Genomic DNA, 18,107 nt, shown 5'->3' with positions numbered 1-18,107 from the left:
GGTCTGGGGCGGTATGTCACAGCATCATCGGACTGAGCTTGTTGTCATTTCAGGCAATCTCAACGCTGTGCGTTACAGGGAATACATCCTCCTCCCTCATTTGGTACCCTTTCTGCAGGCTCATCCTGACATGATCCTCCAGCTTGACAATGCCACCTGCCATACTGCTCATTCTGTGCGTGATTTCCTGCAAGAAAGGAATGTCAGTGTTCTGCCATGGCCAGCGAAGAGCCCGGATCTCAATGTCATTGAGAACATCTGGGACCTGTTGGATCGGAGGGTGAGGGCTAGGGCCATTCCCCCCAGAAATGTCCAGGAATTTGCAGGTGCCTTGGTGGAAGAGTGGGGTAACATCTCACAGCAAGAATTGTCAAATCTGGTGCATTCCATGAGGAGGAGATGCACTACAGTACTTAATGCAGCTGGTGGCCACACCAGATACTGACTGTTACTTTTGATTTTTTCCCCCCCTTTGTACAGGGACACATTATTCCATTTTTTTTGTCACATATCTATGGAACGTGTTCAGTTTATGTCTCAGTTGTTGAATCTTATGTTCATACAAATACAAATACAAATAAATATTTATGCAAATAGTCTGGGTAGCTGTTTGATTAGATGTTCAGGAGTTTTATGACTTGGACCTAGACTTAGCACTCCGGTACCGCTTGAGAGAACAGTCTATGACTAGCGTGGCTGGAATCTTTGACTATTTTTAGGGACTAACCGTTCCTCAGCTATTGTATGTGTGTTGAAGTCGCCTACCACTATTAGCTGCCAGTTTACAGTATTTTCTGTTATTGCTTGTATACGTTTGCTGCTATTTATGTCATATCATAAACATCATATCATATCACAATGCTAGTCCAACAGATCGAGGCCATGGAGAGGCCCCCCATGAGGATGCTGTCACCCTAGCCAACCAGCCCAATGACAGAGATGCAGCGACAACGAGTGCCCGAGCCTGCCCTACGACTGCTACCGAGGCCCAAGTCATTCCAGCAGCCGGCCAAGCTCCACACTAGACCCCATAATATAACTTTAATAACAAAAAAAGGGCCGTGTTTACCAGAGGAATAAATATAAACAAGACATTTTCTAGAGCCAACTCAAGGTCGGGAATACAGGAGAGGCTGACAGTGGCTAAATCAGAGTAGAACATGGCTTGTAAAAACCCTTGAGCAGAAAACATTTTAAAATGTGTCTATTTAATTTAACAGGGATTAGTATTTTGCTATTTCGTATCTCCAATACATACTATGGGACAATGAACACTGAGATCATATGCAAATACTATACTATTTTTTGTTGTTGTAAGAATGAAATCAGTCAATAAAGAGTTAACAGGATTTTTCGCATTTGGCCGTGTGGGTTTTGAGATCAATTGAGTCAGATTATAATCAATGCATATACTCTTAAATTGATTTGAGGCCGGGGGTAGCCAATGCAGATTAATATCCCCTAAAATGACCAACTCCGAGGACAGAAAAGGTGTTAAACACTCAGATATAGCACCAATAGCATCCACCATACAGCAGGGGGGTGGTAAATCCAAGCAACAAATAAATGTGTATTCTGGTTTATGGACACATCTACAAACAGGAGCTCAAATTTCTTGGGAACAGAAATATTGAAAGGTTGAGAAGCCATGACATTTGATTTTACATGTATGGCATGGGAGGGAGGTTTTAGGGGGAATTGGGTAGTGTTAGTGTCTAAATACTGGAGAGTTGAGACCAAATCACGGACGCTGGACAGAGTGGATTTCAGTTGTAACAAAAGACAGTTTTAATGAGTCAGAGATATCTTGTCCCGCAGTTTTACGTGCACGGACCTAGTTCACATAACTCGGCAAGGAGCCAGGTGAAAAAGAGGCCTTATACTACGGTTACATTCATTTTTATACATAGAATAAAGTAGGTGGAGTCTTGTCGTTTCGGTCTTCTTGACTGGTCGGAGGGTTGGAGGCGGGCCTTGCTCTAGCCAGAGCGGGCCCCATTGGTGCACAGCAAAAGTCCTTTGCTCTTGGGACCGGCCAGTAGAGGGAGATGAGATGTGTGTTTCTACAAGGAAGAGGGGGTCAGTCTTATGGCTGGGTGTATGTGTTCTTACGACGGAATGTCTTTGTTTATATGAGCTATGTGTATGAATATTTATATAACAAATCCCCCTCTTCACGTCTATTAGACGTGAAAACTATAGTGCAATGGTGGTGGTTGCATTCGTGGTGCTTCTAACCTTGTCTGGTGTGTATGGTGGGTCTGTAGGTGTAGTGCTACGTTTGGGACGGGAGTGATTGGAGGGAGTGATATCAGGAAAGGAGTTAGGGACATGTGTGGGGGTTGGTGTACGTGATGTGGCAGGGTGAAATAGTTGTTCAATTAACCATGTGAAAGTCCTAGGGTTACTCCAAATATCAGTAGGAATATCACAAATAAGGGACCAGATATCCCCAGCCTCACCCAGAGAGGGAGAAATGTCCCTCTAACTGGGCGAGGTTCCCTTCTCAGGGGAGGCGGAGTTTGATGCCGCATCACCTGAGGAAGGAGTGTCTTCATTTGGAATCGAATTTAGGCCGCTCAAATCAGCTCTGACTTAAGTCAGTGTTCTAGAAGGAATTGGGGCTGGGGTGCAATGTGTAAGGTGGTGCCAAGGTGCGCCTGATTTACCTTTGACCTGGACTGAGTGTGAAGTAACCTCCTTCACTTCGTACGGTCCAGTCCACCTGGGTTCCAGCCACTTTCTCTTGTGGACTTTAACCCTCACCCAATCACCAACCTTTACCTTCAGTAGTGGCGTGTCCCCCGGCAGCTCCCCCTCCTGGACCTTGTGAACCTGGGTAGAGAGTGCTGCAGAGAGAACCGTCAGTTTTTTCACATAATTAGACATTACAATTTGTTGTACATCAAGGGCGGGCATATGACCTCCCTCCCTTGGTGGACCATGCATGACTCTACCAGTCATTATCCCATGAGGCACATACTTTAGCTATCTTAGCTTTTGCTTTTGGTTTGACGTTCCACCAGATTTTGGGATTGGGGCCTGTACACAGATCCAAATCTGTGGGTTATGCCAAATCTTTCTTCCACCTGTCTCAGGTGTTTGTTAAATGTGAGCCATTTGTCAAATTTGATTTGTCTTGGGATGCCATACCTGGGTATTAGTTTGGTTTGTAGCCACTCAAAGACTGACCTAGCATCCTCCTCTTTTGTTAGTATTGCCTCTACCCATTTGGAGAACCTATCTACTATGACTAGGAGATAGAGTTTGCCTTTAGATAAATTTTCGGGGCCCATGTCGGTGTAGTCTATACTAATATCCTGAAAACATGCATTAGGTATTAAGTATGAGCCCATTGGTGTTCGATATGGTTTCTTTGGGTTGTGTCTGTCACAACCATAGCATTCGTCACAAAATAAATCATCGTCATAAAATAAGTCAGTCATATTTTTTATGTGAGGGTGCCACCAGATGTGCGAGGCCTTTTTGGAGGGTCTTTAGTTTGCCTTTGTGTGTGGGGCCATGTGTTTCTCATAAAAGTTCTGTGTCCATCAGTGTGGCCTGCTTCATGGGCATGGGCTGAGTCTGTATAGATATTCAGTCTTTCCTTTTCCTCTGATGAGGACCTGCGTCAATCCGATGATTTCAGCTAATTTGGCCGATGCTGGTTGAGGGATGATGGCTGATTGAAGGGTGACATCACGAGGTGAGCTGTTTTTTCAATAGCTTTTGCTACTGCAGCAACGTATCTGGAGCATGTTGACTGTCCTACCTCAATGTGGTCAAGTAGTAGAGTAGTACATCAAGACCCTTCTCTCCCCCTCTTGTTTCTGGAATAGGACGGATGAGGTGAATCCTTCCCTTTCAGAAACATCCAAATGGAACTTGTTCTTGTAGTCAGGTGCAGTCAGAGCTGCTGCCGCTGATAGATCTGTTTTCAGGAGTGCTATGGCTGTTGATGCTTCAGCCGTCCAGGCCAGGGGTGCATGGAGGTTCCTTGATCGTAGGATGACCGGTGCTGCCACCCCCTCTGGGCCACACCCAATGGTACAACACCTGATAGGTGGGGTCAGGTGCATCATGTCTTCGTCCCAGTCTGCAGTGTAGAGACAGTCATCAGTTTCTGTTGCATTGAGTGTGCAATGGATCTCAGCTTGGGGAGTCTTATATGGGTGCAGAGTGTAGATTTGAGCTTTCAGTTGGTTGAACTTAAACTGGATGTGAGGGGTGGCAGGCCCTGTGGGTAGGCATTTTAGCCAGTACACTTCTTGGGCTTCAGGCAGTGTGGTCATCGGCAGGAGTGGCATCCTCATCATTCTTACTGGGCGATCAGGTGTTGAAGTGGGAGGGTTGGTTGTAATCTTGCTGCTCCTGCTGCATGTGTCTAGGAGAGGGTCCTCTTCCTCTTCCTCTTCCTGGTGCCCCTCCACGTCCTCTTTCTCTTTCTCTCCATTGCTGTTGCTGCGGGGAGAGTGGTTTCGTGCAATATCTGGCATAGTGACCGGGAATTCCGCAGTTATACCACTGGTAGTTTCCCCCTCTGTATGGTCCAGTGTAGGGGCCTCGTTGAGCCCGTTGCCGTTGCAGGATATACCGCTGTGGGGGAGGGTAATGGGGTGGTGGGGCTGCCTGCTGTTGGATCATCTGAGAGACAGTCTGTGCCACGATCTGAGTGTTATCTGGCTGCTCCCCTTGGTCTTGAGTTCCTACTGCAATCATTTGTTTGGGCGTGATGGCTGCAGACATTTTATCTAAGTCGTCTGATAATGTGTATAATGCGTTATATTCAATCCTTACTATGTGGTGTTTATTTCTATCGTTGTATGCTTAGCCCGTCCCTGGTCGAGACCAGGGATGTACTGCTGTACTGGCTATGGCTTATCTCTTCCACCCCCACCCTCGCATACAAAGGTGGTTATCAGTATGTGACGCCCGCCACGTGTGTGTTTCTCCGGTATTTTATTTGAATTTGTTCAGCGATTCGTTTAGGTATTTTCTAGAAATGATTCGCCGATTTCCTTTTGGAACAATATATCAGTGAATATATGCGGTTCTATAACAATTTTCTGAGTAATTCTAGCTCTGTGGGAAATATAGATAGAATTTCTAGACAACTAAGAGTTGTTCAGTGAATTATTTAAATACTTTCTGTAAACAATTCAGTAACTTCCTTTATGAACTTATATCAGTAAATTTGAGCGATTCTATAGCAATTGTCAGAATAATTCTATATCTTTAGGAAATATGGATAGAATAGAAAAACCCCAAAATCAGTGTGTAGCTTTTAGCGTCTGTCAAACAAAGTCTGTACTAAGCTTGGCGGCTTATTTAAATACTTTCTAGAAACAATTCAGTAAGTTCCTTTATGAACTTATATCAGTAAATTCCAGCGATTCTATAGCAATTGTCAGAATAATTTTAAACTTTAGGCAATATCAACAGGAATGAAAAAAAGCGAAAATCAGTATTCCAGCCCGGCTGCTGTCAATCAAAGTTGCACGGCCATTCGATACTAAGGTGGCTTTGTCTATCAGCACGTGTGCCTAATAGCCCAGTTACGTATCCCAACCTACTCCGCGACAAACGTTTCTTTCAATTTAATTTCCCCCATCTCCAAATCATGGAATGTCAACTCTGATTCATATTATGTTTATTGTTTGATGTGCAATAGCCACATCATTCCCGATCTCTGTCTTGTGGAACGCCAAACTTACATATCCTGTATCTACTCGACTACACCTCTTACATAACCTATTAAATAATACACAGCTTTTTTAATAGGGCATTTTTCATGCAGATTCATTCAATCCAACCACACCTCCACAAGACCTATTCGATGTTATATGTATCAACAGGAGATTTTACTTGCAGATTCGGTTCATCTATCATTCAACTATAACCACACCTCCACAAGACCTTATTCGATAGTACAGAACGTATCAAAATAGGACATTTTTACTTGCAGATTCGGTTCATCTATCATTCATTAACCACACCTCCACAAGACCTTATTCGATATGAAATTCTCATTGAATTTCATTCAACATCCATAATTGTGTCCTTTACGTGTTAAAACACAGCCACTATTTAACGTCACCTCTATACACAACCCAATACATATATAATTAGGACAGTTTTCTATGCAGATTTCAGAACAAATAGGGTCTCTGGAGGAATTTAACACATTGGTCAATCACAATTCACACATTCCTATTAAAATAACTGAGTATAGGCCAATTAATAAGAATATATATATATATATATATATATATATATATATATATATATATTTATTTATTTTTTTCCCACAAAACAAGATATCTTTAATCAATGTCTTAGGTTCTTATGTAAAAAAAATTTGGGCACCGATTCATACTCACGCCCAGTACTTTCTGATCAAAATTTGGTTTAGGCTATAATACAATATGCAGATTTCGATATAACGGGCTCTGCTCACCTTATATAGAGCGCTCCGATCAGATTTCCTGAGGCAAGATGAATGGCTGGGGAAGTCACTCTTCCGTCTGATTTTTTAGCCGTGATCAGTCTCGTCCTCTCACACTAACTTATCATAGATCGAATTCAAGAATAACCATCCTCTGCTACCAAGTTCTGTTAGTGTCTAAATACTGGAGAGTTGAGACCAAATCACGGACGCTGGACAGAGTGGATTTCAGTTGTAACAAAAGACAGTTTTAATGAGTCAGAGATATCTTGTCCCGCAGTTTTACGTGCACGGACCTAGTTCACATAACTCGGCAAGGAGCCAGGTGAAAAAGAGGCCTTATACTACGGTTACATTCATTTTTATACATAGAATAAAGTAGGTGGAGTCTTGTCGTTTCGGTCTTCTTGACTGGTCGGAGGGTTGGAGGCGGGCCTTGCTCTAGCCAGAGCGGGCCCCATTGGTGCACAGCAAAAGTCCTTTGCTCTTGGGACCGGCCAGTAGAGGGAGATGAGATGTGTGTTTCTACAAGGAAGAGGGGGTCAGTCTTATGGCTGGATGTATGTGTTCTTACGACGGAATGTCTTTGTTTATATGAGCTATGTGTATGAATATTTATATAACAGTAGGAGGAAGAGGGTAGTGTGGAGGTCAGTGTGGCCGGCAAAGCTCAACTCTGCGTGAGGCCTCTTTTACTGTGTACAGCTTGGGCATAGCGCAGTGTATCTGCATGTAGTTCTTGGGAGAGAAGTGGTGTAGCTGGGTTGCTGGCTGTTCTCCAGTCTCTGTGAAGTGTCTGGGTATAATAATAATGTAAGAATTAGCACTACTAGCTACCATAGCTTGCTAGCTAGCGTTTGTTGAAAGATTCAACATTGTGTGTGCAGCAGTAAGTAGGTAGATAGTTGGTTAGCAGCATGATTTCAGTGACTGGCTCAGCTAACATTAGCATTAATGTTGGACAAATTGATGCTAGCTTTCGTGCCATAGTCAAACTTCAGAAATAGTGTTCATTGAAGCACAAGAATCCTTAGCTAGATGTAAAATGGGGTGACTAAGACTTCCTCGCCAAAAAATAATAAACAGGTGGAATCGACGTGCTATCTCACGTAACGGCTGAGATCCTTTTAACACCGGAAACCCACCTAGCACGTTGGACGCGATGAAACAACGGAAGCCCATTCATTTTCAATGAAGGAAACGAAGTGGGCGGGGGAACCTTGGGAAATGTGAGCTTGGGTGAGGGACATGAACAGGGAGGGTCCAAAGTAGGAATAAGCTGAACTTTATTCAAATACTCTACAACATTGCGTCGTGATTGACCAATCGAAGCTCACTATAGTTTCCAGACCCTACCGGATTGGCTGTTGATACTGTACCTAGCACTACCTTGCCTGCTTGCTAGCATGAGGGCGATGCAAGCGTTGCCAAGGGTCTTGGCTGTCAGACAATGGCCCACTCTAGCTATCGAACACTATCAGTTTACAGAGTCATGTGTCATGACTCTCCACTGTAACCTCCAAGGATCAGGTTACAGTGGATCAGCATTCACTGGATCCCTCTCACCCGCAGAGGGGGTTGGGGGGATTGATGTGGGGGTTTTATGACACCTCACGTTGATCGTAAATTGTAAGCAGCAGACAATTCCTTTTGGTTTCTAGTTTGGGCGAATAAAATTTATCTTTGTTACAGAAGAGTTTGCTGCCCAAAACTTCAACATCAAACAATGAACACTGGGACAATATATTTCAACATCCGTATACTGTCCTCCACTTGCGTTAATGGTGCATAATTTGACAGCAACATAAACAACTTTACATCAATAACCCTCAACATGATCTCCATATTCACAAGGTTTATTGAGTTGAAATAGAGTGAAACTGAAAACAAAGACAACAATGTCTGCATAAGACAATGTGATCTGTCCTTAAATACAAACTAGATATGAACGTAACCTGATATTTTGCTGGCACTGACAGCTAGCAAAAGCTAGGCTAACATACTGTAGCAATTAAGTCAAGCTTCGGGATGTATGGTGAGTCATGGGGCCCATAAACTTGCTTGCATACCTTAGGGACTCTGATAATGTATTTTACAAGAAGGAGCATGATGGGAGCCTTGGGTTCATGTTCTGGGATGAGGTCAGCAAGGAGTTTCAGGTGAGCATGGTGGAGCGTTGCGTCTGGAGTTGGGATCTTAGATCGGTTGTTCGAGATTTCATTTCACTCGATGAGTGGAAGACTGACTTGCCCATCCATAGATTCTATCTGGTAACCGTTGGCTCTTCTTCCTACTGTCTCCATCACTCCGGCGCAGGTCTTAATATCAAAGATATCAAAGAACTCAGAATGAAACAATGATCTGTTGCTTTGCTCGTCCAGGATGGCATAGAATTTCACTGCTCTATCTCAGTAGCCTGTTGGGTAGATTTTGAAGAGGCAGATTCTAGAGCAAGACCTGTCGGTGAGGTTCTCGCCGCAGACTTCTGTATGCTGAGACGTTACATCGGAAGGAGGTGGTCTGTAGGAAGGTCTGCTTTTTTGACCCTGGTGGGTGGTCCTGGATGAAGGGCGGTGTTATGACTCTCACACAGCTTGACTTGCAGTTCTTGGCAAAGTGACAGGAGGATGAACAACATCTAAAGCCTATGCCATTCTCTTTCAGCAAAGCCTTGTGTCGGTCCAATGGTTTCTCACAGAAGACGCGGCACTTCCGAAAGGGGTGAAGCTTCTTGTGAATTGGGCACTGCCGTTCGGAGTTCTCTGCTTTCTTGATAGGCTTGTCTGAGTCGGAGGAGGTAGTGGGGGATACCTTTTGTTTTGTGAACTGAGACTTCTCTCTGTGTAACGGCCGTTGTTGGTGGAAGAAGGTGAGGACCAAGGTGCAGCGTGGTATGTGTCCATATTTATTAAATGAACACGAAAATAACAAAGAGAAACGACCGAAAACAGTTCTGGCGGGTGCAGACACACAACAGAAAACAGAAAACAAGCACCCACAACTCAAAAGTGAAACCGGGCTACCTAAGTATGGTTCTCAATCAGGGACAACGATTGACAGCTGCCTCTAATTGAGAACCATACCAGGCCAAACACAGAAATCCCAAATCATAGAAAAAAGAACATAGACAACTGTCGTAGCAGAATCAGAATTAGTTGGGTAACATAGATAAGATGTTTTATTTTCATAATATGCTTGTGAGATACTTGTCATTTAGAATGTATTTTGTTGTACTATAGTGTTGGCCGTTTGCAGTTATCATTTCTCTGTCAGGGTTCAGTTACTTGGGCCACAGAAAGGGGAGAGGTCAAGCTTATCTTCATATGTAAACATATCTTTTAAACCATGTGAAGGGATGATTGAGGGGGAACCAATTATCTCTTGGCTCCACAATGTCTGTGTGCCAGTCACTCGCTACTTTTCCCATCGGGGAGAGGAGGATGGCAGTGTCTGGAACCATTCTATGTTCCCTCTGAGGTTGCCCTTATCTTGACCTAGAGAGTCACTCTCCTCTATGTGAGCTTGTCCAGGATGAGTTGTATTTGAGATGGGAGTGTCTAAAATGACAATTGATATATACCATTGGGTGAGGTAATGTCTTTGTACTATTTTGTACCAAGAACGAGATAAGAGCTTCGTTTAGGAGACCAAACTGAACGATAATTTATAGCTAAATACTGTCTGTCGATGGGATACTCCTCTCTCTCAAGTAAAATCTTTCTTTGTATAATGTTCTTAAGATCTGTTATTTGTCATGTCGACTAGTGGTGTGTGTCTTTGCTATAAAGGATCTCAGTTGCAATGTGTAAGCACTCTCAGATAATTCATTTATAGACACTGAATTGATCTGAGAGTCACAGGGTTGTGATGGAGCTCATATAATTAAAGATGGATTTTATGATACCTCTGACTTGTGTGTGGTTTGCTCTCATGATTTGGTAATACAGGAAATGTCCACTACACAACCCACCCAACTTACGCCCTGACCACACTAAAACAAAGACATAACAAAAGAACGTGACACTCTGTCTGCTTTGCTTCCAGGGAACATTGTCTGCTTTAGCAGGAACATTGGCAACAAGGTTGAAACTGGGGTCGTTCCTGATTCTGGCTTGCTGGATGACAAAGTCAACAAAGGAGGGAATGGAACACGATATTGTTGCTTGTAGTTGGAACCAATGGAGATTCATTTCTCTTGTAACCCAAAGGGCAGTTTCTGGAGTATAGGGTTAACACCTTGAGCTGTATGGAGAAAAGCTAGGCCAGGGAGGTCTCCTTCGGCCTTGGCGGACTGAAGCTCAAACCCCCTCAGCTTTGGGTAATCCTTGTTGGAGATCTTGGGGGAACTGTTGATTCGTTCGGTGAGTGCACTCTCTATCACCTCTGGCGAACAGTAGCATTCCTCAAGTTTGTCCCAAACCATCCTCAGACCATGTTCTGGATGGTTTACATGAATGTTTAAGATTAGTTTTATATCTTCAGCAGACTCAAACAAGCCACTTAACTAGAAGATCCATTTCTTCATCAGTCACTGAAACAATTCCAACTACTCAGTGCATTAGGGAAGCAGCGGTCTACAACAGTAGTGGTGTCAACAGGAAGGGAACTGATATCAGGCTTGAGATGCTGTAATATGGTGTTACGTCCATCTCTGGCCTGTAATGTCCCTGTCTTGTCTCGTCATCAGAGGATGGCTCTATTCCTGTCATTGGCTTGCGAGTGTCGTAGGATTTAGCTTGCTCCGTGAGATACTCCTTAGTTCGCTGTGTGGGGTGGAGTCAAGCTTGAGGCTGCAGATACTTTTCTGACTGCTTAAATCAGCAGCGGCCTCTAGAGCCTCAGCTTCAGCCACTGCTGCAGCCGCTTCCTTTTCCTCTTTCAGCACATCTATAGATGCACAAGCTTTTGCAGCTTCTTCTTTTGCCCTAGCTATAGCGGCTGCGGCTCCTGTAGATGAACTGCTTGAATGGTGGGATGAGGCTGAGGCACGAGACCTGGTCTTGAAGGTGGATGCCTGCTCCCCCGCCATAGTGTGTTGGAGGTTTGGTTTGGTCTGTCCACTGCCGTAATTGTCGTAGACCTCTCTTGGCGTTGTGACCGATTAGCAGTGTCTGTTGCTTGATCCAACTTGTGGTCCTGCCCGCTAGAGTGGTCCTGCCCAATACTGTCCTCCGTATGCATTCCTGTGCATATTTTGACAGCGAGATAAACGCCTTCACATCAATAACCCTCAAAGCATGATCTCCATGTTCATAAGATTTATTGAGTTGAAACAGCATGAAACTGAAACACAAAAACAACAATGCCTGCAACAAGACAATGTAATCTGTCCTTAAATACAAACTAGATATGAAAGTAACCTGATATTTTGCTCACACTGACAACTAGCAAAAGCTAGGTTAACATACTGTTGCAATTAAGCTAGTGCTGTACATCTATTCCACAAAGTAAACACATCCAAATTCCACAAATAATGCTCGGAAACTAAAGATAAATGCAAAAGCAATGAAAATACTCACTGACAAAGCCTCCTAAGGCATATACAGTGTGGCAAAAAAGTATTTAGTCAGCCACCAATTGTGCAAGTTCTCCCACTTAAAAAGATGAAAGAGGCCTGTAATTTTCATCATAGGTACACTTCAACTATGACAGACAAAATTTGGAAAAAAAATCCTGAAAATCACATTGTAGGATTTTTCATGAATTTATTTGCAAATTATGGCTGTTGGCCTGTAGCTGCGCTAAAGCGGTGCTAACAGAGTGGGAAAGTATATGTTTCACTACACTCGCTCTGCATTCGTGTCCCTAACTAGAGAAAGTATGGAATTAGTTTACGGGGCATTGCGGTGACGTGTTTTTCCCCGGGCTATATCCTGTATGCAACACCCTGTATATTTGGTTTAGAGAACAAAGGCAGTGAATTCAACAACAGGAGGGGATGTCGAGACATTTTGTATGCATGTATTGCCTTTTTGATTTCCTGCACCCTCAGGGTTAGCACCTTGGTGGGGAGTCGGATGTAAATTGATAGACCGGGGTGGGGGCACCGGGCGCTGATTAGAAATATCAATGTTTAACCCCGGGGGTCGGTCTAGACATACTGTATTCTTTCTGGGGTGTTTGACTTTTTATCCCCCCCCCAACCACATCCTCTGGGGTGTTTGAATTTAAATTCGGATTTGAAAGACCTGTGTAGTTAATGAATCGAAAGTGCCCATTTTAAGAGACGCCGTCACACTTTTTGATGGGGGGGTAGGCAGATATCTGGACATACTGTATGCAAGATAGTGCAAACCTTGGTTTCAAACAATCCCCTACAGAGAGAGAGAAAGGGGCCTTGAGTGCAGATGCCTGGGCATTGTTGTTTTTGAAACACACACACCTCGTGTTTTTGAAACACTCACACCCGCGCACGCACCCTGATTTTCCTTAAGTCTTTTTCTCCTGGGGCATGCTTGGTGATAGATGGAAAGGACATATTCCTATCGTTAAAGGGTGAGATACTGTTTTAAATTCCTTTTATTTAATTCCAACATTTTTAGTACAAACTTTTTTAAGACGTACTAAACTTTAATAGCCTTTAATGTTGTAGGAAAGACTATAAAGTAATACATTTTTTCTTATTTTTTAAAAGACATTGCATCTCTCTGCGACAGACTGGGGCGAGAGAGAAAACGAGAGATCCCCTTTCGTTAAAGGGTGAGATACAATTTTAAAACCATTTCTTTAATTCAAAATATTAAGTACAAACTTTTTTAAGACATGTCATAATTAATTCAACCTTTTTACTATTCCTTTCTTACAGATATAGGTCCTGGCTGGCCCTGACCATTATCCGTTTCCAATTCACGATCGCTAAGATGCTTGCACAATCCATCAAGGCTCTGTAAATTTTCCCTCCATGGGTAGATAATCCGCCCGGCATGTATGTCCTGGGTATGCCCACAGCATTAATTAATAAAATGGGTAGAAAATGAATCTGTTTAAGTCATAAGTAAAGGCCTTTCATAAAGAGGCTGTCATGATTGACTGTGACACATATTTAACCCGTATTGCTTGTTACAGAAGACTACTGTTGTACATTGAATATCCACTAGCAGATTTTTGTAGCATCTCCACCATATCTGTCATGTTACTGTGGTCTTTTTAAAAGTCAATAAACATGCGTAAAATGTACACTTTTGTTTCACTGTAGATTTGTTTAAGCCCACCAAGAAACACCTGATTTATCCCACAGCATTAATGAATAAGATGGGTAGCAAATTATTATGTTTAAGTCATAAGTAAAGGCCTTTCGAAAAAGGGGCTGTCATGATTGACTGTGGCACATATTTAACACGTATTGCTTGTTACAGTGTGTCTCCCAGGTGGCTTGTGGCAAACTTTAAACAACACTTTTTATGGATATCTTTAAGAAATGGCTTTCTTCTTGCCACTCTTCCATAAAGGCCAGATTTGTGCAATATACGACTGATTGTTGTCCTATGGACAGAGTCTCCCACCTCAGCTGTAGATCTCTGCAGTTCATCCAGAGTGATTATGGGCCTCTTGGCTGCATCTCTGATCAGTCTTCTCCTTGTATGAGCTGAACGTTTAGAGGGACGGCCAGGTCTTGGTAGATTTGCAGTGGTCTGATACTCCTTCCATTTCAATATTATCGCTTGCACAGTGCTCCTTGGGATATTTAAAGCTTGGGAAATCTTTTTGCATCCAAATCCGGCTTTAAACTTCTTCACAACAGTATCTCGGACCTGCCTGGTGTGTTCCTTGTTCTTCATGATGCTCGCTGCGCTTTTAACGGACCTCTGAGACTATCACAGTGCAGGTGCATTTATACGGAGACTTGATTACACACAGGTGGATTGTATTTATCATCATTAGTCATTTAGGTCAACATTGGATCATTCAGAGATCCTCACTGAACTTCTGGAGAGAGTTTGCTGCACTGAAAGTAAAGGGGCTGAATCATTTTGCACGCCCAATTTTTCAGTTTTTGATTTGTTAAAAAAGTTTGAAATATCCAATAAATGTCGTTCCACTTCATGATTGTGTCCCACTTGTTGTTTATTCTTCACAAAAAAATACAGTTTTATATCTTTATGTTTGAAGCCTGAAATGTGGCAAAAGGTCGCAAAGTTCAAGGGGGCCGAATACTTTCGCAAGGCACTGTATTTCACCTTTATTTAACCAGGTAGGCTAGTTCAGAACAAGTTCTCACATACAGTCTTCTTTTGAACTGTTCATCCCAGACACCATCCAGAAAATCACTCTGGACTGTGTGACTCTGGACTGTGTGTTTTTGGAGAGAGATGGAAGGAGATGGACCAAACTCATTTACATACATACTTCGGGGTTCTTACCCTTGCTGGTGTTTTCAGATCCAATGGGGAATCCACAGAATCCCTGTGGGATGCAGAAACCGGCAGAGAACTTTTCCACATTATTTCCAGTATTATCCGCTTCGATAACCGAGACAACAGACCAGCTAGGCGGCAGAAAGACAAGCTAGCGTGTTGACCGCATTCCCATGTTTTACAACCCTGGGTCCAACGTTACTGTTAATGAGCAGTTTATGCCATTTAGGGGCCGCTGCCCCATCAGGCAGTACATACCGTCTAAACCCGCAAAATATGGAATCAAGATCTGGGCTGCCTGTAATGCTGCTTCATCATATGCGTGGAACTTGCGAGTGTATACGGGGAAGCCAGATGGAGGAGCCCCTGAGAAGAACCAAGGGATGCGGGTTGTCCTGGACGTGACACAGGGACTCCGTGGCCACAACATCACATGTAATAACTTGTTAACTTCGCACAAGCTGGAACAGGTGCTCCTCAAGAGGATGCTGACGATGGTAGGAACAGTATGAAAAAACAAGCCAGAGCTCCCACCTCAGCTGTTGAATACACAGAACAGGCCTATCAATTCCTCTAAGTTTGTGTTCACGACTGACACGTCCCTAGTTTCCTGCGTGCCAAAGAAAGCCCAAAAAAATGTGGTACTCATGAGTACGCTGCATAGGGATGGGAGAATCTGTGGCCAGGAACATCAAAAAACTGAAATCATAACGGATTACAATGCCACAAAAGGAGGGGTGGACAATTGAGCCAATCTGGGTGACTGGCTACAGCTGCAAAAGAAGAAACCTGCGCTGGCCAGGTGTGATATTCTTCAACATCTTGGACATCTCAGAGTACAACGCGTTTGTCATCTGGATGGCATTGAACCCAGATTGGAACAGAGGGAAGCTCCAGAGGAGACGGATCTTTCTTGAGTAGGGCAAGGCATTGGTAAGACCTCAAATCCAGAGTAGGCAACATATCCCAAGGACAACAGCTTCTGCAGCCTCCGTGAGGAGGATTCAGAAGGATGCTGCTGCCCCATCCACCCGACCCACAGAACCAACAACTCCAATACTGGAAGTAAGTGTCAGTGATGTTGTTGCGTGTGTATATGTCTGACTCTCCTACCTTGGCCTGAGAAATACTGCACCAAACAGCTTTGTTTAATGTGAAAATATATGACTGATTTCTTGATTTATCTTAGATTAATTCGGACGATTTTGAGGAAGTGTACACTGGCTATGTTGTTGCTTCAGCATCTCAAGAGGGACAAACAGTAATAATGCAGTAAAAAAAAAAGGAAGCATGCGAGGCACAGACGTTCGCTTCGCCAAGCTGAGTTGTGCTAAGAGCAACTGAACAAAGTATGCGCTCGCCTTTATGATCAGGCATTGATTCATTTTGTTGAAGCAAAGATCAATTGTTTTACTATGCCTTATAGCACATGTAACATATTGCTGATAAGAAGGCTGAGTCTTTTTGAGCTTACCGGTGATTTTGACTCTGTTCAAGTGACATTGGCTGTGGGTGGAATATACACTAGAATGATAAAGAACTGACCGAATTCTTAAGGAGCTCCACATCTGATGAGCAGTGTGATCTGCTCCACGCTTTCTCGAAATAAATGCAAAACCCGCCTCTGTGCTTTTTCCCATTGCTCGCATAGTCTCTGTCAAGCCTGTATGGTGTACCGAATGTCCAAACTAAGCTCGGAGTCAATGACCGACTCATCTAACCATGTTTCAGAAAGTAAGACAGATAAGGCTAGCCTCTCGGTATGCCCATTGGAACATAACGTTGGCATGTAGTGCATCCATTTTATCACAGAGAGATCTTTGTTTGTAAAGAAGTATTCATACAAAGAGCTATGTTTTAAGTGAAATATTAGCTTTTGTCTGAAGCGGAAAAAGACAGGAAATTGTAAAGCTCATTTGACCTATGCACTAACAAGGGTTTTCAGCATAAGCAGCTTGACTACTGCTAGAGTATAGTAGCTCTATTGATCTACTGTAATTTAACAACAGATGTACTCACATTGGATGGGTTCATTAGGATTCAAACCTTCTCTCAAATAGCCTAATACGTACTCTTAGAGTAGGTTTACCCCATTAATGTACCTGGTAATGTAAACAGGATTTTTCATGTGAGACATCATCCCATTTCACTAATTTAAATTGGGAGGTTTTCCCGGACACAGATTAAGCCTAGTCTAGGACTAAAAAGCAAGATAGGTGGAAAATCACCAGCCAAAATGATTTCTAGTCCAGGACTAGGTGTAATCTGTGTCCTCAAAACCGCTCGTAACCCTTCATTTGACCTAGCCTAATAAATAAGCCGACAAAGTAGTTGACAGCTTTTAACATATTTTGAAACTATACATGGTTTATATTCCTGTTATAAAGAATGGAGTAATGCAAACTTAGATTTTGGTTTATGATAGGGTAAGACATAGTATTTAAAGCACAGATACACTACAGGTTCAAAAGTGGTGTGGCAAACTTTCTACGTGTCTTTTCTGGGGCCGGCAGTTTTTCCTGATCTCATGACCTTGTCAGGTAAACCTTTGGTTCCTATTTATAAGCTATGACTGGGCCCAAAGCTAACTTTTTCTCTCACTGGCACGACCAGGCCAGCTGGCCAAAAATCTACTGGCCGAACAGCAATTCTACTGGCCAGGACATGGTGTAGTTTTTAATGCAATGGGGTCATGCAGGGCCTATAGGTTGGCATGCTTTCGCTCTATTTGCAGCTATTAATAGGCTATATTAATAATAAATAAATACAAATAATTTGGTGGGTTCTTATGTTTGTCCACCCCCAAATATTTACTTCTTCAACTCAATTGTTTGTAAACAATGTAATTTTTTGTAATTGGCATGCTGACTGCAGGAATCTCCACCAGCTGTTGCTGGAGAATTTAAGGTTAATTTCACTACCATAAGCCGCCTCCAATGTTGTTTTAGAGAATTTGGCAATACATCCAACCGGCCTTAGAACTGCAGACCACATGTAACCACGCCAGCCCAGGACCTCCACATCCGGTTTCTTCACCTGCAGGATCGTCTGAGATCAGCCACCAGGACAGCTGATGAAACTGTGGGTTTGCACAACCAAAGCATTAATGCGTGCTTGTCGTCTTCACCAGGATCTTGACCTGACTGCAGTTCGGCGTTGTAACCAACTTCAGTGAGCAAATGCTCCCCTTCGATGGCCACTGGCACGCTGGATAAGTGTGCTCTTCCCGGATGAATCCCGGTTTCAACTGTACTGTGCATCATGTGGGCAAGTGGTTTGCTTATGTCAACGTTGTGAACCATGGTGGT

The sequence above is a fragment of the Oncorhynchus clarkii genome, chromosome 26 (genome assembly GCF_045791955.1).
Source record: "Oncorhynchus clarkii lewisi isolate Uvic-CL-2024 chromosome 26, UVic_Ocla_1.0, whole genome shotgun sequence".
NCBI classification, from domain to species: domain Eukaryota; kingdom Metazoa; phylum Chordata; class Actinopteri; order Salmoniformes; family Salmonidae; genus Oncorhynchus; species Oncorhynchus clarkii.
Note: the sequence above shows the minus strand (reverse complement) of the source record.